The 24,776-nt window shown below is 37.1% G+C and overlaps 1 protein-coding gene and 1 long non-coding RNA gene across 13 annotated transcripts in view; both read left to right on the plus strand.

Annotated features, from left to right (window-relative positions):
• LOC108028871 (putative serine/threonine-protein kinase STE20-like) overlaps positions 1–24,776 on the plus strand; it is a 202,768-nt gene that overhangs the window by 79,911 nt on the left and 98,081 nt on the right. The window lies entirely within an intron of this gene.
• LOC127011734 (uncharacterized) lies at positions 4,551–5,894 on the plus strand. Its single transcript, XR_007765014.1, has 2 exons — positions 4,551–5,119; positions 5,365–5,894. It is a non-coding gene; the product is annotated as an uncharacterized LOC127011734 (long non-coding RNA).

Here is a 24,776-nt window from a genome sequence, read left to right on the forward strand (position 1 = left end):
CTGCGTTGGATATCTATCTGGTATGGTGTTTTCGTTAAGTTTCTTATAATCTATTACTAGTCTAAGTTTGGGAGTTCCATCTTCGTTAAAACCCCTTTTTGGTACGACTAATACTGGGGAATTATAAGGGCTACTGCTGGGCCATATAATTTCTTCTTTAAGCATTCTGGCGATTTCAGAATTTACAAAATCTGAGGCTGATAGAGCATAAGGGTATTGCTTACTATAAATAGCCCTGTCGTTTTCGGTATTTATTTCACCGCGTCAGTCCTAAAAGGAATCTGCATATTTATTTTGGAATATTCTTTTTTAATAATATTTAATATTTTGTCCTCCAAATCTTTTCTTTGATACGAGGATGAATTCTGTATATTGTTAATTTTTTGGTTGTCGGATACTTCTACGACGGCGCGTTCAGGATTTTTGTATTCCAAACTTTTACTTCTGTCGCATAATTCAACGACGGCGTGTTCAGGATTTATGTTTCCCAAACCAGAGTAGCTTTGATTTCCCTCTTCAGATTAGGATCTGATTTGAAGCTTTTGATCAAAGTATTTTTTTATTATGAATTCTTTTAACGGAAGAATGGTGTTTTCTTCTGTCAAAGAATGTTGGTTTAAAATATTACCGTTATCGTAATTTAATTTTTCCTCCTTTCCATTATACTTTATTACCCCTTTTGCTGTATCAATTATAGCTCCGATTTTTTTCAATAGGTTGTAGCCAACAAGTAAATCTGAGTCTAGCCCATCTATTTCATAAAAAATATACCGCGTATCGAGAATAGTTATCATATGATAAAACTTAATTATTGAATATCCATTCAATGTGGATACTTTTTTATATATTGGTAGTTCATTTTTGTTCTTATAAATTGCTGCTTTAATATAACAAGAAGTCTTTTGAAGAAGACTTTTGACTTGCGTTGTGATGATATAAAATTGTTCGCGAATTGGGCCCTCAAATTGTTGCTATCAAGTTCTTGTACTATTACCATTGCGTTCAGTAAATCGGGTGGATTCATTGAAAATATTACATCTGAGATATGGCCGTTACGGCCAGTTATGAACACTCGTAGGGTTGTCTTTCTATGTTTTTGATTAAGTTCAGATGTAATTGGCTTATTCCATGTGTCATAATGGTTTTGTTAATCAAGAAAGTACATTTTTTATTTACCAAATTATAAAATTCCATAATCGATAATTTCCTCTGACTTAATACACTTAAGTCCTGTCCTAAAATATATTTAGGTCGCTTGTGACCAAAAACAAAATCTAGTCTTGCCATTATGGCGTCAAAATTCAATACGGTTCCATTATCAGTTAAAGCATCATCGGCAATGTCTTTAATTTTATTTCGAAGAATAGATTGTGCCGAGAAGTATTTTTCACTTCCCCTTTCGAATTGACACATTGCTATTTTCGGCGATTCTCTCCAGCTAAAGTAAATATCTTCTTCGCCTTTATATTCTCGAACCGAACTAATGATTTCATAAGAAGTATAGCACCTTACGTTTGGATCAACATCTTCCACCTTGAATTCCTCAACCTTCTTTACATTGTGATTTAATTGTGTCTTTAAACTCGCGATTTCATTCCTTAAAGGACTCAATTCCTTATTAACTATTTGTGCTATTAAATCGCTTACATTAACCATCTGGCAGCTAGAAGCCACTGTTATCATGTTAGAATCTTTTCAAAGTCGTTGATTAACTCTTCCACCTTGTTTGTTTTTATTAAAAAGTTTTTATGAACTAAATTCTTATATATATATAACTATAATTAAACAGCTCACTAACTGTTCTTCTTAGTTTCCTTGCTTATGGGATGTCTTCTTTTTGCCTGATGATCCTGTTTGGCGTCTTCTTAAAGCGAGGGGTGGCCCCCAGCTCTTCCATCAATTGATTTCCGTGTAGCGAGGGATGGCCCTCAGCTCTTCCTTCTTTTGTTGAATTTGTATTTGATTTTTAATTAAAAATTTTTATTTATCCATTTGACTTTTATTTTTGTTTAATATTTGTTTTTGAGAGTAATAGTTTTTTTTGAGCAGTGTGTTTTTCGTTACGATCACTAATAAAGGATTGTTGTAAACAAAGGGGGATTATTGCATTTATTGTTTTCCTCCTTTAGCTATTTTCACGATGTAAACACTTTTTATCATGTCATCGGTTAGGTTTTAGAGCGGCTCGAATTCCCTTTTTGTTTTCGAAAACTAATTTGTTTTAAAACTTATTTCAGGAATTTTTTTTAAATAGCACCGCCCCAAGTTGGGCGTCAATTAAATTCTTGCTTAGTGAATTTTTTAAAAAAATATACTTTTTTATTGTTAATTTTTATTCACTAGTTTACATAATTTTTATTAGTACCGAACTTAATTTTCACTGCTCGCTATATTCAAATTGTCGACCGATCTATTCGGATTCAAAAACGCACTGCCTGACTTTGGTTCAATAATCCATAATCAAACCTTGGCTTAAGAGATTTATCACAAAAATTTGATTAAGAGAAACATCCAAGAGAGTCGAAGAATAGGATGATGTGTTTACAATATCGGCTTGGATGTTTACAGAATCCCTTTAGAGCGGAGAGAGTGAAACTGATCTGGGTGTGAATCGATTGGAGGTTTTGTTTAAAGAATGGAAAAAAGCTCTTGGCTCAAAGTTGTTTATAAATTGGGCAAGGGCCCCTAAGTAATGTGTCATATACATTGCACGCGTGCGATGCACGCCAATCCGCTGCACAAATTATTCAGATGCCAAAGTATTGGTGGATCCCGTGTCTAAAAGCATTCTGCATGTTGCTGTGTTTCCGAAAGAATCGCTGACATCCGCTTGGATGGTTGGCAATAGGGTTTTGCAACTGGAATGTTTTCCAGAGTGTAATAAGTATATTTCCCTGCAGGAGAAACGCTTCATTATGGTGTACCTTGTTGAGATCGAAGTTGATTGCTTGCGCTTAAAGATCTAGGTATTAGTAATTGGTCGATGGTCAGACTAGGGTTTTCAGATTTTGCATACTGGGCCCATGATTAACGAGGTTGGTGGTTGTATCATTAGGCAGCGTTAAAAAAATGTTCAGAAATTATAGGATAATAAGCGGGTTTTGTTGTACAGCTTTTTCAACTTGTCTCAGGCTTCACTGTAGTTTATAAAGGTAACGGAAATACGTTTCACTAATGTGAGTGCCTTGCCAGACAGGTAGGATCTCAAATTGTGAAATAGTTTGCAATCAGTGAAATAACGTATTAAATGCGATCGATGCCGCGAACATATTCGAAAAGTGTTTCCAGTCTTCATAGTTTCCAGAAAAGGTAGGCAGTTTCATTCGCTCGTACTGAAAATCTACTTGGCTTCTGCGAGAAGTGTTGAGCAATTGATCGGAAACGAGAGTATTGTCACCGACTTCAGTCTTTAAATCTGCAAGGGTATTACTGAGAATAGCGTATGTAGCGTAGTGTTTTTCCTCATATCAATGTCTTCTGCAGGGTCTCCCCAACCCTCTTCAGACTCGTAGGCGTACAAATACTCCGTGAGCCGCACAAACCGCAATTAGTTGTCTTGTATCTAGGCCAATCGCGCGACTGCGGTCGGGATTATATATTATATGTCTTCCACAAATTTAGTGGCAATGTTTTTATAGTTATATTTTATTTCCTGAAGTCAGCAAATATCTGCCAACATAACCATAATACCCGTCTCACATCAAGTGGGCGGTGGCAAAGACAGGTAGGTAGGATGTTTGATACATTCAGATCTACAGAGCATGCAATGAATATTAAAAATCACAATATTGGGAACATATAACGCGAAATTGATCTTGTAATTCACAATTCGCTTAACAAATATTTAGGGTCATATGTCAAAAGTAACGAATTGACTTTACAGGGATGGATAACTTTATTTGACGGAGAAGATAGCTTGATTTTACAAGTCCAGTGATTATTTTGTGAAGGAACATTACACCGTGGCAGGACTGACGATCCTTAAGGTAGGGCAAGTTCAGTAGACGCAGTCTGTCCGCGTAAGACGGTAGGTTACGATGTGTTTTCCAGTTTAAACCACGTAGTGCAAACAAAAGGAACTGTACTGATTCGGTCCTGATACTTAGCCTTCGGAATTCGTTAAAGGCAAGTTAAGTTTTCCCATGTTTGTGCGTTATTGTCCTAGAAAAAAACAATTCTTGCTTAAATACGAACATTTTTGTAGTTTAAGGTTATGTTGCCTACATTTCTCATAAACATCCGTTAAGTTCAAAAAAAATTTGGCGCTTTTATTAAACCGGAAATTTATCATACAAGAGTTTTTTATTAATCTGACGATAGTAGATTAGCCATTTTTTTTCCCGATTAGGAAGTGACTTTTTGTTTTTTAATAAAAGAGAGCTGTTATTTTATCATAAAAAGTTTTTGGACTCGTTCTTGAATTTTGTCTTTTTAACTATGAGGACTTTTATAATTTTGGATTTAAATGGAAATTCATCCTTTTATTTTTTTTTATTTTTTAGGATATTTAAGTATTTGGCTAGCAGAATTATGGAGATGTTACCAGAACTGTTAGTTACTGGAACATAAATCCGGTAATTTAGTGTAATGTATGCCAATATGCGTTCTTATCATATAACATAAATGTTGAGCGGCAACACTTTGTTAGCCGAAGTCGCAACACTTTGTTGTTATGCCAATAATATACATAGGGCATTACCTTTGTCACTCAGCGACAGCGTGCCAAGTTCCCACAACCATTTCAAAGTGCTTAGAGCCGAGTCAGCATGGATCCCATACTGAGCGCTTATATACATATGTGCTCTCTCTCTGCCCTTTTAACATATTGTTACTTTACTTATATATTAAATATATAAAACGGCTGCTCTGCCGCTGTGCCGACAGCTAGCAAGCCTGAGTCTAAGAGCACCAAGATTCATTCAAGTAAAGACGATAAAAGCACCCACAACCGATGGTCTAGTCAATTTAAAATGCGATTGTTCCAAAAAGCTTACATGGAGACCGTGACAAGTGTGACGAAGAGCAGCGAAGAGGCAACTGGACTCAAAAGCATTCCACCTCTGAAAAGTTTGGCAACAAAACAAGGCGACGGGAAGAAATAAAAAAAAAGGAAGACTGAGTGAGTAGAGTGTGAGTGATGGTACTTGGAGGTCAGACAAAATAAAATTAATAAAAGAATAGCGCACATCAAGTGGCTGCTATTTGCACAGCCAACGCCGCCTGCAGGACGACGGCTCAAAAACTTTATAATCAGCTTGCATTTTTAAAAGAAACCCTCAAAAATAGAGTACCACAAGTCACAACTCAACAAATAAAATAAAAGTTATAAATCAAAAACTCATAACAAAAACAAATACTCCCAAGCTACTGCCGAAAAGACCAACAGTCTGCCCTACCAACTGCCCCGGACCTCTTTACTCTGCGGCATGCAAATACGCATGCATAAAGCCGAAGACCAGTGCAAGGACCGACACCGGCCCCGCCTAAGCGAATAGGGCCCAGATATCAGCAGCACATCAACAAGCGAAAGGGGCAACCCGCCACTTTCGCCTGCGAAGAAGCGTCAGTGCAGCCAACCACCATGACGACCAGCTGACGCAGAGGATGCGGATCATCAGTATATATTAGGTCTAAATATTTCCATTTCCGCTCGTTTAGAAGTGTAGCCTGTAAAGCTATACGAAACTAAAAGTAGGATACATGTAAAAGAAAACAAAATAAAGATATATAAAGAAGGCCCTTATAGAATAGAAGAGGAGTAATTCGATAAGTAAATTCAGTGAAGAAATACCTGATAATTACAATTATAATTTTAACAAAACAATAATGGCTATAGTAGACGTTAAGTCAGTGGATTCCACTGCTAATGTAATAAATAAAGTTGAACCGAATAACATTGATTTGGAATTTGTAAATATAATGCTAGTTATAATTGTTTTCATAATGTGCGCCAAGTAGAAGAGTTCAGCAATTAATATATACAACCCCTGTTAGCGTATACGAATACGGAAACCATTGCTTCACTGCACTCCAACCCAAAAACGAATAGCACTAACGACCATGCCGGGTGTGCAAGTTAGATCAAGAATAGACGAGCACCCAATCTTAGGTAGAGCAATTGTTATGATGGAATGTAAAAAATAATTCATACCTATAACATAATGGAATGGAATAGGTAGAGCAATTGTTATGATGGAATCTAAAAAATAATTCATATCTATAACATAATGGAATGGAATGAATTATCAAACATTAAAGCTGAATTTGACAAATCGCATAAGTCATTAACCAAGAATATACCGATACAGAAAACCACTGTTAGAAAACACGTAGAAATATTAGTTAAATGCTTTAATGAAGCACGAATACTAATATCTGAACACAGAGATAATTTCAATTAAGATCATGGGTGTCAAGTATTAAAGTTTTTGATCAGACTAAGATCCAATTTGACAACTATTAAAAAAAAGTTTAAGCTCGATATATCAATACCTAATATTCTTAATACTTAATAATAATAATTGAAACTGGTGAAGAAACAGAATCAAAAGAAGTTATTAATATTAATCAAAAGGATTTGGAAGGGGAAGAAATAAATAACCTCACTATCCCAGCTATATGAATGTTTGATTTGGACAATTCTACAGATTCAGACAATAGCTCGAGAACAGCTGAGGAAAAACTTATTACAATGGCACAGTGAAATACTGATTTTATCAACACTGCATCAAAGCTTATACCAGTATTTGATGGTAAAGCAGAAAACTTAGCAAGTTTTCTCGATATCGAATTAGGTCGATAATAAAAACAAAACTAAACCTACAGCAACGAAACAAAACTGCTATCTAATACACGTCAGGATTGAGCAGATGAAGAGAGCTCTAGAAAGTGCTTACATAACGGACGGCGCAATTGATAAGGTAAAATTCTGTACCAAACACTGTACTTTATTATAAAAATTATCCTCAGTGGAGGAAACCGCGAACTTTAATGGTCGTAATAATAATTAAACCGACTACTACAGTTTCAATTATAATAATAATGGAAGAGGTCAATAAAAAGGAAACCATTGAGAGACGTGGTAGCTCAAATAGAGGCCACAATACCAATAATACCAATAACCAATAACCAATAACCATGAGTAGCCCAAAATACATCGGGAAACTCTCGAGACCCTTTAAGTACCCAACAGTAGAAAATGTAATGTCTCATGCAATTAATCTCAGTCAGAATATATTTTTTACTTTTACTAACGTATCCACAGGAAAAGAACTTATGTTTTCAGTAGACACGGGTGCAGACATTTCAATAATCAACGAAAATTCGAATGTCTATCATGACATAAACTTTAACTATATAATATATATAAAAGGAATAAGTCAGGAGGTTACAAAATCAAAAGGGCTAAGCTCTATTGAGATACAGACAACTAAATATATAATCCAAAACGACTTTCATATCGTGGACTTACATTTTGCTATTCCATGCGATAGCATATTAAAAGAAAATATATGGACGTTGATGCACTTCGAACAGTACAAATAAGTGGCCCAACGACACCAAGCACGTGCTTGTTACGCGCGGGGCCCTTTTATCAATTTGGGCAAAAAATGCGAGTTCGTGAGGAAGATACATACATAAATAGAGACGGGACACAAATGAAAATAAAGGGCACAGCTAAGAATAAAGCAAATGAGTTAGAATATAGAGTTAGGGATAGATGTTGAAATGCAAATTAAATGATAAAGTTTATTATAGTTATTACATAGAACGCGAAAGGGCTCGTGCAGACAAAAATTTGATGTACATCGTGGCAAATTTAGAGGATAATAATTTCGTGTTAGTCTAACGGGAACGTTGAATGTTAGGCGGTTTAAAAGTTCTGCAGAATCAATGTCACCTCTTATAAGATTTTTTATAAAAATAGTACCAAGCATTGTTCTACGATTTACAAGTGTAAGTAAATTAAGCAATTGTAATCTACTCTCGTAGGAAGGAAGCCTTCCCAGTTCAAACTTCGCAGGGCAAATAAGAGAAATTTTTTTTGTACCTTCTCAATACGGTCGATGTGCACTTGATATTGTGGATTCCAAACCGACGAACAATATTCCAAAATCGAACGGACAAGGGAGGTAAATAATAATTTGGTCGTATAAGGGTCATCAAATTCTTTTGGCCAACGCTTTATAAACCCAAGAACACTCATGGCTTTGTTAACAGTGGACATAATGTGGCAGTCAAATTTAAGTTTAGGGTCAAAAATAACACCTAAATCGTTAACTGAATATATACGGTCAAGTGGCGTATTTTTAAGAAAGTAACTGATAAACGTAGGAGTACCCCTATAAAAAGTCATAACGTTGCATTTAAGGCAGTTCAAATTTAAAAGGTTGTACTCACACCATTCATGAAAACAATCAATATCCGACTGTAAGTTAAATCCCGACGCTATATCATTACATGATAAAAAAAAGCTTAACATCATCAGCATACATTAGTACACGAGAATGTGTTATGATTGAGGGAAGATCGTTAATAAACAAAGTAAACAGCAAAGGGCCCAAATAACTACCGTGAGGCACTCCAGATGTCATGTAGATAAATTTAGTAACAGCATTCTTGAATATAACCCTCTGAGTCCTACCATTCAAGCAACATGAAATCCAAGATAATAGATTACCAGGAAACCCAAGCTGATCTAATTTAAATAAAAGAAGTGAGTGGTTAACGGAGTCAAAGGCCTTACTAAAATCTGTATATACAATGTCAGTCTGCATTTTTTTCTTAAACCCATTTATTACAATAGATGACAATTCAAGAAGGTTGGTAGTGGTCGATCTTCGCTTAACAAAACCATGCTGACACGGTGATATAAGCGAGGAACATAAATGTTGCAAATGAGAAGTGATAATACGTTCAAATGCTTTAGGAATTGTCGACAACTTAGAAATACCTGTATAATTTTGGGCATCTGCTTTCCCATCTTTTTTATGGAGTGGAATAATAAAAGAGTCCTTCCAGATAGAAGGAAAAACTGATGTTGAAATAGACAAACTAAAAAGTTTAAAAATCGGCTTACAAATGGCTTACGCACAAAACTTAAGCACACATCCAGGAAATCCATCTGGACCGGGTGAACATGTTGGCGTTGTTGTTGCTAAATCTCTTACGAGAGAGCTTTCGGTGATTACAGGGGAGAAAATACAATTTGCCCTATTTAAGGGATTAGGGTAGTTAGAATTTGACCAAGCTGTCGAACTATAAGTAGTTTGGAAAAACTCTGCAAATAAATCAGCTATTTCAGAATCCGTCGATGCCCCCATTGAGTTTAGACGTACCGATGAAGGCAATACCGATCGTTTGAAAATTCAAATTTACATCGACTGAGATACATAGAGTAGCAACGACTGTTGAGAACATTAAAATCTGTTCGAGCCACAACATATTTAGAAAAATCTGCTGGTCTACCTGTTTTTTATACTGTTTATAAGTGTTAGATTTAAGGTTTTTAAGTCTTTCAAGCGCATTGGTAAACCAAAGTGGTCTGTTTAGGTTTGAAAGAAAGACTGTATAGAATAGTTCAGTGGCACTTTCAATGTATGTACAATACGGTATTGAACCCCTCATTGAGTTGCCTAAAAGCATCCGGGATATTCAACAGGCTGTCTCGAATCTGCTTCATAAAGCCGCTCATCTCAACCACCATTTCCTCGCAGAAACCACATGACCACATAAGATCAGAGTTAAGATCAATAAAATCTTTTACTCTGCCGGTGAATTCTGCACATTTGACGTGCATCATCGAATCGCAGAGCCAGCAAAAAGTAAAGGGGTCTTTTGTTGAAGACTCAAGTGTGCAGTTTTTCTTGGAAAAGACAAGGGCTTTATAATGGCCCTTGTCTTTTCCAAGAAAAACAAACAAATGAAAAATGAAATAAAATATCAAAAATACCCCAAAGTAAATTTGGTACTGGGATCAAATTCAAAAATCACAAAGGCACAAAACACAAAAAAATTAAAGCGCGAGATTGCGAAAATTTGTCAAAACGTAAGAGAGTATGAGAAAAAAATATTCTATCAACTGAGCGTGGCTTGTACGACACTAAAAACTTTCAGCACGAACAAATACAAAGTATATCAAGAAAATAGCACCGAAAAAGTCAACCAGAAATTTAGCGGGTGCCCAAAGAGGATGTTACAGTTATAAAATAGAGCGAGGGAGATTGAAAGGGAGTAAAAGAGTATTAGCAAGCTTAGGAGCGTAAGTTACACAAACAAAGCTATGAGATTAAACAAATTAAGACGTACCCGTTTACCGGGATATCTATTTAAAATTACTAGCGCAATTGTTAGGCTAATCTTTGTAAATAAATACACACAGAACATCATCACACAAAATCACTGAAAAAGACAAAAACTCGGAACACAAAAGTAAACACAGCTGTTCACAAGCGACGCTAAATTGAATATTAGGAAGCGACTTTAAAAAGAAATACAACAGTCAATTAGACTTCAAGCCACCTGAAGATTGGCTTATAATCAGACCCGATAACCTTAACCTTCCAATTTATGTGCCAATAACATCCAGTTCTGGTAACAACTCAATACTTCTGCCAGCAAGATCCCAAGAAGACAGTGTATTGATTACAAACCAAGAAATTAAAAACGGTATTTACGTAGCTAGTACAATAGCAACAACAAAAAATGAATTCATAATTCATAATTCATACAACAAATATAATACAGTACAAGTAGCTTGGCATATGAATCACTTTCGAACTACGAAATAGTCAAAACTAGAGAAAGGTCTGTATTATCTCAACTGTCAAAGAACTTTCCTTCACAATTTAAGTCACAGCTCTCAAGCTTATGCACCAAATACAGTTATATATTCGGTTTGGAAACAGAACGAATCAGTACAATTAATTTCTATGAACCAAAATATTTTTCGTGTCTTGACCTTATGTCAGAATTCCACCAAATTGAACTCGAATAAAGTTCACGAGACATAACGTCATTTTCAAAGAGCAATGGTTTGTATCGTTTCATATCATTTCAGGGAATGATGATTATTGCATTCTCTGGGTTAAAACCTTTACCAGCATTTCTTTATATGGATGACCTAATAGTTATAGGTTGTTTCGAAAAACATATGCAGATTTTTTTGAGAAATGGAATTTTATAGACAATTTATTAAAAACTTCGCCGAAATTCTTGGCACATAACAAGATTATGCAAAAAGAATGTTTCCTTTAAATGGACAGTTTAAAAAACAAACTAATGGAACCAACATTGTTACAATACCCCGATTTTAGAATTCAGTATAATTACGGAGGCAAGCAAACATGGATGATGAGTGGTTTTAACTTAAAACGACCAAGGACTCCAACTTCCCATTGCTTATGCATCTAGATCATTTACTAAAGGAGAAAGTAAGAAGTATACTACCGAGCACGAAATAGCTGCAATACACTGGGTATTACTACATTTTGGACCATATATATATGGAAAAGATTTCATAATTAAAACAGACCATAGACCAATAATATACCTCCACTCAATGATCAATTCCAGTTTTAAGCTGATAAGTATGAGTCTCGAATTAGAAGAATGTGATTTCTCTGTTGAATACTTAAAGGGAAAAGACAACTATGTAGCTGATACGTTATCACGAATTTTGTAAAAAAATATACTTTTTTATTGTTAATTCTTATTCACCAGTTTACACAATTTTTATTAGTACCGAACCTAATTTTCACTGCTCGCGATATTCAATTTGTCGACCGATCTATTCGGATTCAAAAACGGACTGCCTGACTTTGATTCAATAATCAATAATCAAACCTCGGCCTAAGAGATTTATCTGAAAAAATCTTATTAAGAGAATCATCCAAGAGAGTCGAAAGATAGGATGATGAAATTTGTCAATTAAACTTGAAATCGAAATTTTACAGAATTGAAATTCTGCCGGAAATCGATGTTTACGTTAGCGGACTTGGGTCTCCCTTTTTGGGGCTCTGGTGTTTACAATATCGGCTTGGATGTTTACAAAATCCGTTTGGAGCGGGGAGAGACTGATTTGGGTGGGAGTCGATTGGATGCTTTGTTTAAAGAATGGAAAAAAGCTCTTGTCTCAAAGTTGTTTATAAATTGGGCAAGGGCCCCTAAGTAATGTAACATATAACTTGCACATATGTATATAAGCGGTCAGTATGGGATCCAGGCTGACTCCGCTCTAAGCGCGGTATGCTAAGAGTGCAGATCATATTTTATTTGCACTTGAAATGAGCACTGGGCACGCTGTCGCTGAGTGACAAAGGCAATGCCCTATGTATATTTTTGGCATAACAACATAGTGGTTTCGGCTAACAAAGTGTTACGGCTCAATATTTATGTTATGTGATAAGAACGCATATTGGAATACATTACATCACCCTCCTTTTGAAAAAACACGAAATTTCATGAAGATTTTTTGATTCTTATTATCATAAAATTAAAAAATTTTATTTTGTGGGTGTTTTTTTTTGTATTTGAGATTGTACTTAACAACGATAAAGAAAATGAAATGATCAAAAATATTTATATATCAAAAATATTCATATGTATATGTTAATATCTATGTATGGCCATACTAAGTGCGATTATGAAATAACAACTTTTAATTTTTCCTTGTAAACTGTTTTTTGTTTTTGCCTTTATTGCGCTCATTAACTATTATAACATTATTTCTATCTCCTATTTCCGTTACAGTATATTTATAATCTAACTTATGACCTGTTTCGTTTACTTTACTTTATCTCCTACTGATATATCTATATTGTTTACTTTTTGATCATATAGCACCTTATTTTTATTCTTGTGCTCTTATATCATTATCCTATGCTACTTCTAATCTATATTTACTTTCTTTAGCATAATCATCTATATTATATATTGTTTCTATGCTATGCTATTAAATTGTTTTGGCGAATTACTTGTTTTACTAGTATTTTCTAGCTCATATGGACAATAATTTTGTGCCATAGAGGGCGTGGTGTTGAAACAAAAGACAATATATTGAAGCCAATCAGTTTTATTAACCGATATATGTATGTAATATTTTTAATATTTAAATATTTGCACAAATTGTCTATAATTGAATTCTTGTATTCTGTTCCCATGTCCATGATGGACGTCTTCATTGGACCGTACTTTAAGATAAAAGATTCCAATACTTCCTTAAAAACAGTATTAGCATTCTTATTTGGGACAGGTATGGCAACTAAATACTTAGTTAAGTCACATATTAAAGTGACTGCATATTCTGTCGAAAACATTTATGGGTGTGTCTGTTATTGTTAGTGGGTTAGTTAGTTATTTTAGCTTTTAGGCATTTTTGAAATTTTCGTATGTACTTAGTGATGTCAGGAGTCAAGCCTTAGGCTAAGAGAACCGAGATTCATTCGAATAAAGACGATTAAAGCAACCACAACCGATGGTCTAGTTAATTTAAAATGCGATTGTTCCAAAAAGCTAACATAAGGTTATTTAGTCTGATTGAAAGACAGTTTTCATATAGTTTGAAATGTAATTGGCAGTTGTAATTTTATGAAAGCGTTCCCTAGAATTCCATCATAGGGAATGGCGATTTTTTAAGTTACTATATGAAAATCGTGTCGGAAAATCGCTAGTAAATTACCGCCAACAGGTAGGGAAACAACAATCATACTAAAAATACAACTAAATACTAGCTATAAATAATACTAGATTACCATTAAATACTAATACTAAATACCAATGTAATATGGTAGAAGATCTAATAAAAGTGAATTGGTAACGTTGTTTAATAGAAAAGGTCTTGGACTGAACGCACAATTTACACAGATTGTAGCTAAGAAATGTTTTGAATAAATCCAGTGGGTCGCGAAGTTGCATATTCACTCCTGCTCCCTCTCTCCCCCATCCAAACTTTGGATTTGCTGGTTGTTACAAGTTCGCAAATCACCAAAAGTTATATAACAACTGTAAAAAAGGCAAGTTTATGCTTGTCACAATGGCTGGAGACGGAAACGTATTGGTAGAGCTCCCTCAGCGGAAAACGAGAATTGAGGCCACAGTTCGTGGTTAAGTTACTTCCCATAATACGTATGAAACGGAATGTTGTTAAGGTATTTTAAATGGATACATCGAAAAGGTATTCGAGTTCCATCAACGATTAGAGGCAATTAATAATGTATTAGCAGGTAGAGGGGAGCTAGAAAAATTGTGTGTATCCGCAAAGGCATTATTGCAGGGTCATATTTTTAGAAAAGATAACGCTGGCTTAAATAGTATGATATGCTTTATTCACATTCGACTTGTTAACTTAGGTTTTACAAAATACACGTGTGATATAGAACTGTCCTTTGCGAGATTCTGGCAGAGAGTCAGTACGGCAGTGCGTTGCCACTTTTCACTCACGTTGCAACTGGGTATCGAATACAACTTAGGAATATCGAGTACAGAAAGGGAAAGATATTAGATCAGTAGGTGAGACCGCTTCTAGTGGTCCTTGTCTCTCCAGTACCGCATCCCACAATCGGCCCTCCTGACGCACGATTCGACCCGAATATCTTCCATGGTTTCCTACTTTGACTACTTTATACGGCCCTAGGTACTTTCCTTTCAATTTCAAACCAGTACCATACTGGGTGCGTTTAATAGCCACCAAATAGTTTAACTGGAACTTATTTTCTACCTTTCTTTTTGCATCAAAAGCTTTCTTGTTTTCAGCTTGGATACTCTTAATGTTCTCCCTTGCTTCCATCCTCAGTTTGCCGCGTTCCTCATCTAATTCTGCAATCAAACAATCCTGTATCAATGACCTGAGCAGGACATCTCCTGAGATACGCATATCTAATCCTGTTAGCAGTTTGAATGTTGAAACTTTCGTACTCCTTGGCTCAGTGTTGTTTATGATCTGCTGTACCTTGCCTACATGCTTATAGCAGCACCCTGGGCTTTCAAAGCTTAGTTTTGAGAGCATCGGAACAACTATTTTATGCATGCGTTCTACTTGTCCGTTTCCCCTTGGTACGCCTGTTGCTATCAGCAAATGTTGAATCTTCTCGTTATCGCAGTACTCCTTGAACAGGTTGGATGCAGCTCCACGATCTGACACTATCCTATACGGATTTCCAAAGCGAACAGCCTGGCGCTCCAAGCAAGTCACTACTTCTTCAACCCCAGTACTTCGTGTAGGATACAACCATACGTACTTGGAAAAAGCGTCTACAATCACGAAAATGTGATTATATCGTTTTTTGGTTAACTCCATCGGACCAACATGATCTACATGGTATGTGACGAGTGGCTTGTCTCCTTTGTTTATTGGTGTAAGGAACCCTTCTTGCCTACCAGCCTTCGTATTCACAAGGAAGCACTCTACGCAGCTATCAACCACTCGCGAACCATGGCAAAAGCATTACAGTCTGTAATAATTTTAAACTTCTTCCCTAAAACATACACCCGCCACTTTACCAAGGCTCCAATAACCGCAAGTACTTCCAGTTCATAGGAATGATACTTGTCCTCACATGGCTTGGTTTTACGGCTCATGTAGAAAACTGGATGCCACAAGTTATCACAGGGATCTCGTTGAAGCAAAACGGCTCCAAATCCGAACTTGGATGGGTCGGTATGAATTTCTGTGTCAAGCGAATGATTATAGAGCTTCAGAACTGGTCCACTGATCAACGCTTCTTTTAGCTTTTTAAATGCTGCTAATTGCTGGTCTTGAAACTCGAACCTCACATCCTTGCGCAACAAGTCGGACAAGTGCTTTGCAATTACGGCGTATGCCTCCACAAACCTACGGAAATACGACGTCAAACCTAGGAATCTTTGGACTCCTTTCTTGTCGCGCGGAATCGGAAAATCAGCAACTTCTTGAGTTTTCTCATTATTTAAAAAGAAATACAACAGTCAATTAGACTTCAAGCCACCTGAAGATTGGCTTATAATCAGACCCGATAACCTTAAACTTCCAATTTATGTGCCAATAACATCCAGTTCTGGTAACAACTCAATACTTCTGCCAGCAAGATCCCAAGAAGACAGTGTATTGATTACAAACCAAGAAATTAAAAACGGTATTTACGTAGCTAGTACAATAGCAACAACAAAAAATGAATTCATAATTCATAATTCATACAACAAATATAATACAGTACAAGTAGCTTGGCATATGAATCACTTTCGAACTACGAAATAGTCAAAACTAGAGAAAGGTCTGTATTATCTCAACTGTCAAAGAACTTTCCTTCACAATTTAAGTCACAGCTCTCAAGCTTATGCACCAAATACAGTTATATATTCGGTTTGGAAACAGAACGAATCAGTACAATTAATTTCTATGAACCAAAATATTTTTCGTGTCTTGAACTTATGTCAGAATTCCACCAAATTGAACTCGAATAAAGTTCACGAGACATAACGTCATTTTCGAAGAGCAATGGTTTGTATCGTTTCATATCATTTCAGGGGATGATGATTATTGCATTCTCTGGATTAAAACCTTTACCAGCATTTCTTTATATGGATGACCTAATAGTTATAGGTTGTTTCGAAAAACATATGCAGATTTTTTTGAGAAATGGAATTTTATAGACAATTTATTAAAAACTTCGCCGAAATTCTTGGCACATAACAAGATTATGCAAAAAGAATGTTTCCTTTAAATGGACAGTTTAAAAAACAAACTAATGGAACCAACATTGTTACAATACCCCGATTTTAGAATTCAGTATAATTACGGAGGCAAGCAAACAGGGATGATGAGTGGTTTTAACTTAAAACGACCAAGGACTCCAACTTCCCATTGCTTATGCATCTAGATCATTTACTAAAGGAGAAAGTAAGAAGTATACTACCGAGCACGAAATAGCTGCAATACACTGGGTATTACTACATTTTGGACCATATATATATGGAAAAGATTTCATAATTAAAACAGACCATAGACCAATAATATACCTCCACTCAATGATCAATTCCAGTTTTAAGCTGACAAGTATGAGTCTCGAATTAGAAGAATGTGATTTCTCTGTTGAATACTTAAAGGGAAAAGACAACTATGTAGCTGATACGTTATCACGAATTTTGTAAAAAAATATACTTTTTTATTGTTAATTCTTATTCACCAGTTTACACAATTTTTATTAGTACCGAACCTAATTTTCACTGCTCGCGATATTCAATTTGTCGACCGATCTATTCGGATTCAAAAACGGACTGCCTGACTTTGATTCAATAATCAATAATCAAACCTCGGCCTAAGAGATTTATCTGAAAAAATCTTATTAAGAGAATCATCCAAGAGAGTCGAAAGATAGGATGATGAAATTTGTCAATTAAACTTGAAATCGAAATTTTACAGAATTGAAATTCTGCCGGAAATCGATGTTTACGTTAGCGGACTTGGGTCTCCCTTTTTGGGGCTCTGGTGTTTACAATATCGGCTTGGATGTTTACAAAATCCGTTTGGAGCGGGGAGAGACTGATTTGGGTGGGAGTCGATTGGATGCTTTGTTTAAAGAATGGAAAAACGCTCTTGTCTCAAAGTTGTTTATAAATTGGGCAAGGGCCCCTAAGTAATGTAACATATAACTTGCACATATGTATATAAGCGGTCAGTATGGGATCCAGGCTGACTCCGCTCTAAGCGCGGTATGCTAAGAGTGCAGATCATATTTTATTTGCACTTGAAATGAGCACTGGGCACGCTGTCGCTGAGTGACAAAGGCAATGCCCTATGTATATTTTTGGCATAACAACAAAGTGGTTTCGGCTAACAAAGTGTTACGGCTCAATATTTATGTTATGTGATAAGAACGCATATTGGAATACATTACATCACCCTCCTTTTGAAAAAACACGAAATTTCATGAAGATTTTTTGATTCTTATTATCATAAAATTAAAAAATTTTATTTTGTGGGTGTTTTTTTTTGTATTTGAGATTGTACTTAACAACGATAAAGAAAATGAAATGATCAAAAATATTTATATATCAAAAATATTCATATGTATATGTTAATATCTATGTATGGCCATACTAAGTGCGATTATGAAATAACAACTTTTAATTTTTCCTTGTAAACTGTTTTTTGTTTTTGCCTTTATTGCGCTCATTAACTATTATAACATTATTTCTATCTCCTATTTCCGTTACAGTATATTTATAATCTAACTTATGACCTGTTTCGTTTACTTTACTTTATCTCCTACTGATATATCTATATTGTTTACTTTTTGATCATATAGCACCTTATTTTTATTCTTGTGCTCTTCTATCATTATCCTATGCTACTTCTAATCTATATTTACTTTCTTTAGCATAATCATCTATATTATATATTGTTTCTATGCTATGCTATTAAATTGTTTTGGCGAATTACTTGTTTTACTAGTATTTTCTAGCTCATATGGACAATAATTTTGTGCCATAGAGGGCGTGGTGTTGAAACAAAAGACAATATATTGAAGCCAATCAGTTTTATTAACCGATATATGTATGTAATATTTTTAATATTTAAATATTTGCACAAATTGTCTATAATTGAATTCTTGTATTCTGTTCCCATGTCCATGATGGACGTCTTCATTGGACCGTACCTTAAGATAAAAGATTCCAATACTTCTTTAGGAACAGTATTAGCATTCTTATTTGGGACAGGTATGGCAACTAAATACTTAGTTAAGTCACATATTAAAGTGACTGCATATTCTGTCGAAAACATTTATGGGTGTGTCTGTTATTGCTAGTGGCTAGTGGGTACTCAGTGATGTCAGGAGTCAAGCCTTAGGCTAAGAGAACCAAGATTCATTCGAATAAAGACGATTAAACCAACCACAACCGATGGTCTAGTTAATTTAAAATGCGATTGTTCCGAAAAGCTAACATAAGGTTATTTAGTCTGATTGAAAGACAGTTTTCATATAGTTTGAAATGTAATTGGCAGTTGTATTTTTATGAAAGCGTTCCCTAGAATTCTATCATAGGGAATGGCGATTTTTTAAGTTACTATATGAAAATCGTGTCGGAAAATCGCTAGTAAATTACCGCCAACAGATAGGGAAGCAACAATCATACTAAAAATACAACTAAATACTAGCTATAAATAATACTAGATTACCATTAAATACTAATACTAAATACCAATGTAATATGGTAGAAGATCTAATAAAAGTGAATTGGTAACGTTGTTTAATAGAAAAGGTCTTGGACTGAACGCACAATTTACACAGATTGTAGCTAAGAAATGTTTTGAATAAATCCAGTGGGTCGCGAAGTTGCATATTCACTCCTGCTCCCTCTCTCCCCCATCCAAACTTTGGATTTGCTGGTTGTTACAAGTTCGCAAATCACCAAAAGTTATATAACAACTGTAAAAAAGGCAAGTTTATGCTTGTCACAATGGCTGGAGACGGAAACGTATTGGTAGAGCTCCCTCAGCGGAAAACGAGAATTGAGGCCACAGTTCGTGGTTAAGTTACTTCCCATAATACGTATGAAACGGAATGTTGTTAAGGTATTTTAAATGGATACATCGAAAAGGTATTCGAGTTCCATCAACGATTAGAGGCAATTAATTATGTAGAGGGGAGCTAGAAAAATTGTGTGTATCCGCAAAGGCATTATTGCAGGGTCATATTTTTAGAAAAGATAACGCTGGCTTAAATAGTATGATATGCTTTATTCACATTCGACTTGTTAACTTAGGTTTTACAAAATACACGTGTGATATAGAACTGTCCTTTGCGAGATTCTGGCAGAGAGTCAGTACGGCAGTGCGTTGCCACTTTTCACTCACGTTGCAACTGGGTATCGAATACAACTTAGGAATATCGAGTACAGAAAGGGAAAGATATTAGATCAGTAGGTGAGACCGCTTCTAGTGGTCCTTGTCTCTCCAGTACCGCATCCCACAATCGGCCCTCCTGACGCACGATTCGACCCGAATATCTTCCATGGTTTCCTACTTTGACTACTTTATACGGCCCTAGGTACTTTCCTTTCAATTTCAAACCAGTACCATACTGGGTGCGTTTAATAGCCACCAAATAGTTTAACTGGAACTTCTTTTCTACCTTTCTTTTTGCATCAAAAGCTTTCTTGTTTTCAGCTTGGATACTCTTAATGTTCTCCCTTGCTTCCATCCTCAGTTTGCCGCGTTCCTCATCTAATTCTGCAATCAAACAATCCTGTATCAATGACCTGAGCAGGACATCTCCTGAGATACGCATATCTAATCCTGTTAGCAGTTTGAATGTTGAAACTTTCGTACTCCTTGGCTCAGTGTTGTTTATGATCTGCTGTACCTTGCCTACATGCTTATAGCAGCACCCTGGGCTTTCAAAGCTTAGTTTTGAGAGCATCGGAACAACTATTTTATGCATGCGTTCTACTTGTCCGTTTCCCCTTGGTACGCCTGTTGCTATCAGCAAATGTTGAATCTTCTCGTTATCGCAGTACTCCTTGAACAGGTTGGATGCAGCTCCACGATCTGACACTATCCTATACGGATTTCCAAAGCGAACAGCCTGGCGCTCCAAGCAAGTCACTACTTCTTCAACCCCAGTACTTCGTGTAGGATACAACCATACGTACTTGGAAAAAGCGTCTACAATCACGAAAATGTGATTATATCGTTTTTTAGTTAACTCCATCGGACCAACATGATCTACATGGTATGTGACGAGTGGCTTGTCTCCTTTGTCTATTGGTGTAAGGAACCCTTCTTGCCTACCAGCCTTCGTATTCACAAGGATGCACTCTACGCAGCTATCAACCACTCGCGCTACATTATCTTTAAGCTTCGGAATATAATACTACTTCTCAATCAAATCCTGAGTTTTCTTGGATGAGAAATGTCCTTGCCTGTGACTGTTCTGGATGATTTCTTCTTCATGGTCATGGCAAAAGCATTACAGTCTGTAATAATATTAAACTTCTTCCCTAAAACATACACCCGCCACTTTACCAAGGCTCCAATAACCGCAAGTACTTCCAGTTCATAGGAATGATACTTTTCCTCACATGGCTTGGTTTTACGGCTCATGTAGAAAACTGGATGCCACAAGTTATCACAGGGATCTCGTTGAAGCAAAACGGCTCCAAATCCGAACTTGGATGCATCGGTATGAATTTCTGTGTCAAGCGAATGATTATAGAGCTTCAGAACTGGTCCACTGATCAACGCTTCTTTTAGCTTTTTAAATGCTGCTAATTGCTGGTCTTGAAACTCGAACCTCACCTCCTTGCGCAACATGTCGGACAAGTGCTTTGCAATTACGGCGTATGCCTCCACAAACCTACGGAAATACGACGTCAAACCTAGGAATCTTTGGACTCCTTTCTTGTCGCGCGGAATCGGAAAATCAGCAACTGCTTGAGTTTTCTCATTACCTGGCTTGATGGTACCGTTTTCAACGACATAGCCTAAGAAGTTAACTTTGCGCTTCAACACCTGACATTTACTCCAATTTATGCGCAAGCCATTTCCTTGTGCCACTTCCAAAACTCGCTTCAACTTCTGCACGCCCTCATCGATACTCTTGCTCGAAATTATCACATCGTCCATGTATACAACCGCATCCTCGTTCTTAATCGAATCCCGCATAACCGCCATGATAAACCTGGTAAACACTGCTGGAGAGTTTGTTATACCGAAGGGTACAAACAGGAACTCATACTGACCACTTTGAGTTACGTACGATGTGTACTTTTGGGATTCTGGCGAAACAGGCACGTGAAAGAAACCATTAGTCAAATCTAGAGTTGTAAAAACTGGTCCACCCTGTAGCTTTTCGATCACACAGTCCATTTGAGCTGTTGGGAAGTTATCTCGGACAATCTTTTCATTTAATTTTCTATAATCGCAACACAAGCGCTTCTTCCCGTTCTTCTATCTACAAGCACCACCGGCGAAGCAAACTCGGATGTACTAGGCTTGATTATCCCTTCCTCTAGCCATTCTTGAACCTGGTTATCGACAATTTTCTGATCGCAATAAGCTAATCGTCTCGGATGTTGGAAAACAGGCAACTCGTCTGTCAACAAGATCTTCATCTCGACTGGGGAAGTGATATTTCTTTCTGGCTTGTAATTATCGATCAATGACTCCACTTCAGAAGCTACTTTCTGTCTCAAATGCTCCAAATCTACTGCCGAGACTGTCTTAGAGCCTTTGATGCTGATCATGCACAGACTTTCGAATTCACTAATTAGCTGCATACAAGTACTTTGCCCGGCCTGGTTATCGTGTGATCCTGTCGTTGGTCTTTGCTGAACATTTCGAACTGTTGCCGAAAATATAGTGCCAGTCTTGGTTACCATCATGTCAACACAGTTTAAGATTGTTGTGCCTAAGATTGCGTCAAACTTCATATCGTCATCTGGTATGACATGAAACTCGACCGACATGTCGATTCCATCGATTACGACGTTTGTAATGAAGCTTCCGAATGTTAGCACCTGACTTTCACCGAAACCTGTCAAAACTCTCTGACGACCCATCAGACTGCCTACTCCAACGCCTAGCTTCAAGAACACACGCCTACGCAACAAACACAGTTCAGCACCTGTGTCCACAAGTCCTTTGATTTCTGAATTCCTGCAAATCACAGATTTCAATTCCAAGCTCGAAGAAAAGGACTCACGCGATGGTTGTGAAACGACTTTATCGTCCTGGACGACATTGGTTGCTCTCTCTGTTTTGACCTGTACTTCTGCTTTACACTGTGCTGCTCGGTGTCCTGGCTGATCACATTTGAAACATTTCTCCTTCACGGGACAGTCTTTCTTCATGTGCGACGAATCTCCGCACCGAAAACATTTCCGGACGGATCCAGCTACCGAATCTTGTTTTGTGTCGTGCACAGCCTTGCTACCCTGCGAACCATACTTGTTTACTGGTTTGGATGATCCACGGGATTTTTGATACGCGTCGATTCGTAACTTAAGATCCTTGAGATTTCTGGCCTGGTATAGCATTGCCTTATTTGATCTAGCATCTGGGATACCCTTAACGAAATACTCGATCAAACTTTCTTCCTCCAAACAAATGGGCTTTGCAATTTCCATAAGTGCATAAAGGAACTTGTGTAAGGATTCACCCTAATGCTGCTGTCGTTTTCCTAACCTGCGATGAACTTCTGCTGAGGATAACTTGATTCCGAACTCCTCCACCAAAACCGATTTCAAACTTGCCCAGTCTTTGATATTCCTCTGGCTACGCACAAACATCTTTGCTGCTCCACTAAGCAACTGTTTTGCATACACAAACAACTGTAAAGGGTTCTACTCAACTGTAGCTGCACAGTCTTCCAACTCTCCTACCCATTGGTTTATATCTAGAGAACTCGACCCAGAAAACTGCGAAACACTGCCCTCTACATCTTTCAATGTGAACCATGATCTACTGATCTTACTGATCGACCATCTTCACCATTATCTTCCGTTTCCGACTCACCATCGTTATTTAGACCGTGGTAGGTCAACAACCTCTCTTGCAATTCCACTTTCAATCCAGTCGTACCCAATTGCAACTCCGACAACTTCCGACGCAACTCTTCAACTCGCAGTGCCATTTTACAACTTGTCCTGTAGATTATTAAGTTTAAATAATGTTTACTTAAATTTAGTATCAAAAGCAAAATGTAAATAGATTAACCACCCTGTCTCTGGAACTGCTTGATTTCAATGTTACCCCACTATTTTACAAACGACTTGAAATTAACTTTCCGGCAACACTCCGCCAAAGTTCAACCACCCGCTCAATGATGTCGCTTTGGTTCGTCGTCGTCTTTCCTTCCCACGCTTCCCGCTTTTGCAGCGTGACACATACAATGAAGACTTCCAAACTCAACTGGAACTTTCTGGATGCTTTCCTCTGCTGCCAAGATCTGTGCACCAGTCTTCCGCTTGCACAATCCTGCACGCACGCTCCGATAACCACACCAGATCCAATGTTTTGATCGCTGTATCTCCACTGCTTCCAGCCCGTGTCTGCTGCTTCTCCTATGTCTCCAGGCACTATCCGCTGCCTCCTAATCCTTCCAGCACTTCGTCCGCTAGTTCTCCAAGTTCTTGCCTTTGCAAAAGCGACCAACTGTGTCTGCTTCCTGCGCCAGCTTTCTTTGTCACATTCCAGCCAAATTGCTTATGACAATTAAAAGATATCTAGCCGATTTGCTCAATTTCACCAGCTCTCCGCTTACGCACTCCACGGGCTTTTGCCAAAATGAAAGTTCTGTCAAATGGTAGGCTATATCCCGGTTGAGCCCCCAAAAATTGCAGGGTCCTCTTTTTAGAAAAGATAACGCTGGCTTAAATAGTATTATATGCTTTATTCACATTCGACTTGTTAACTTAGGTTTTACAAAATACACGTGTGCTATAGAACTGTCCTTTGCGAGATTCTGGCAGAGAGTCAGTACGGCAGTGCGTTGCCACTTTTCACTCACGTTGCAAATGGTTATCGAATACAACTTAGGAATATCGAGTACAGAAAGGGAAAGATATTAGATCAGTAGGTGAGACCGCTTCTAGTGGTCCTTTTCTCTCCAGTACCGCATCCCACAATCGGCCCTCCTGACGCAGGATTCGACCCGAATGCCTTCATGTACTCTGCGACGGTTGATGTCTTATACGGCCCATCACCTTCTCCTACCCTTTCAACTTCGTATCTTCCATGGTTTCCTACTTTGACTACTTTATACGGCCCAAGGTACTTTCCTTTCAATTTCAAACCAGTA

The sequence above is a fragment of the Drosophila biarmipes genome, unplaced genomic scaffold, assembly GCF_025231255.1.
Source record: "Drosophila biarmipes strain raj3 unplaced genomic scaffold, RU_DBia_V1.1 ptg000007l, whole genome shotgun sequence".
Taxonomy (NCBI): Eukaryota; Metazoa; Arthropoda; class Insecta; order Diptera; family Drosophilidae; genus Drosophila; species Drosophila biarmipes.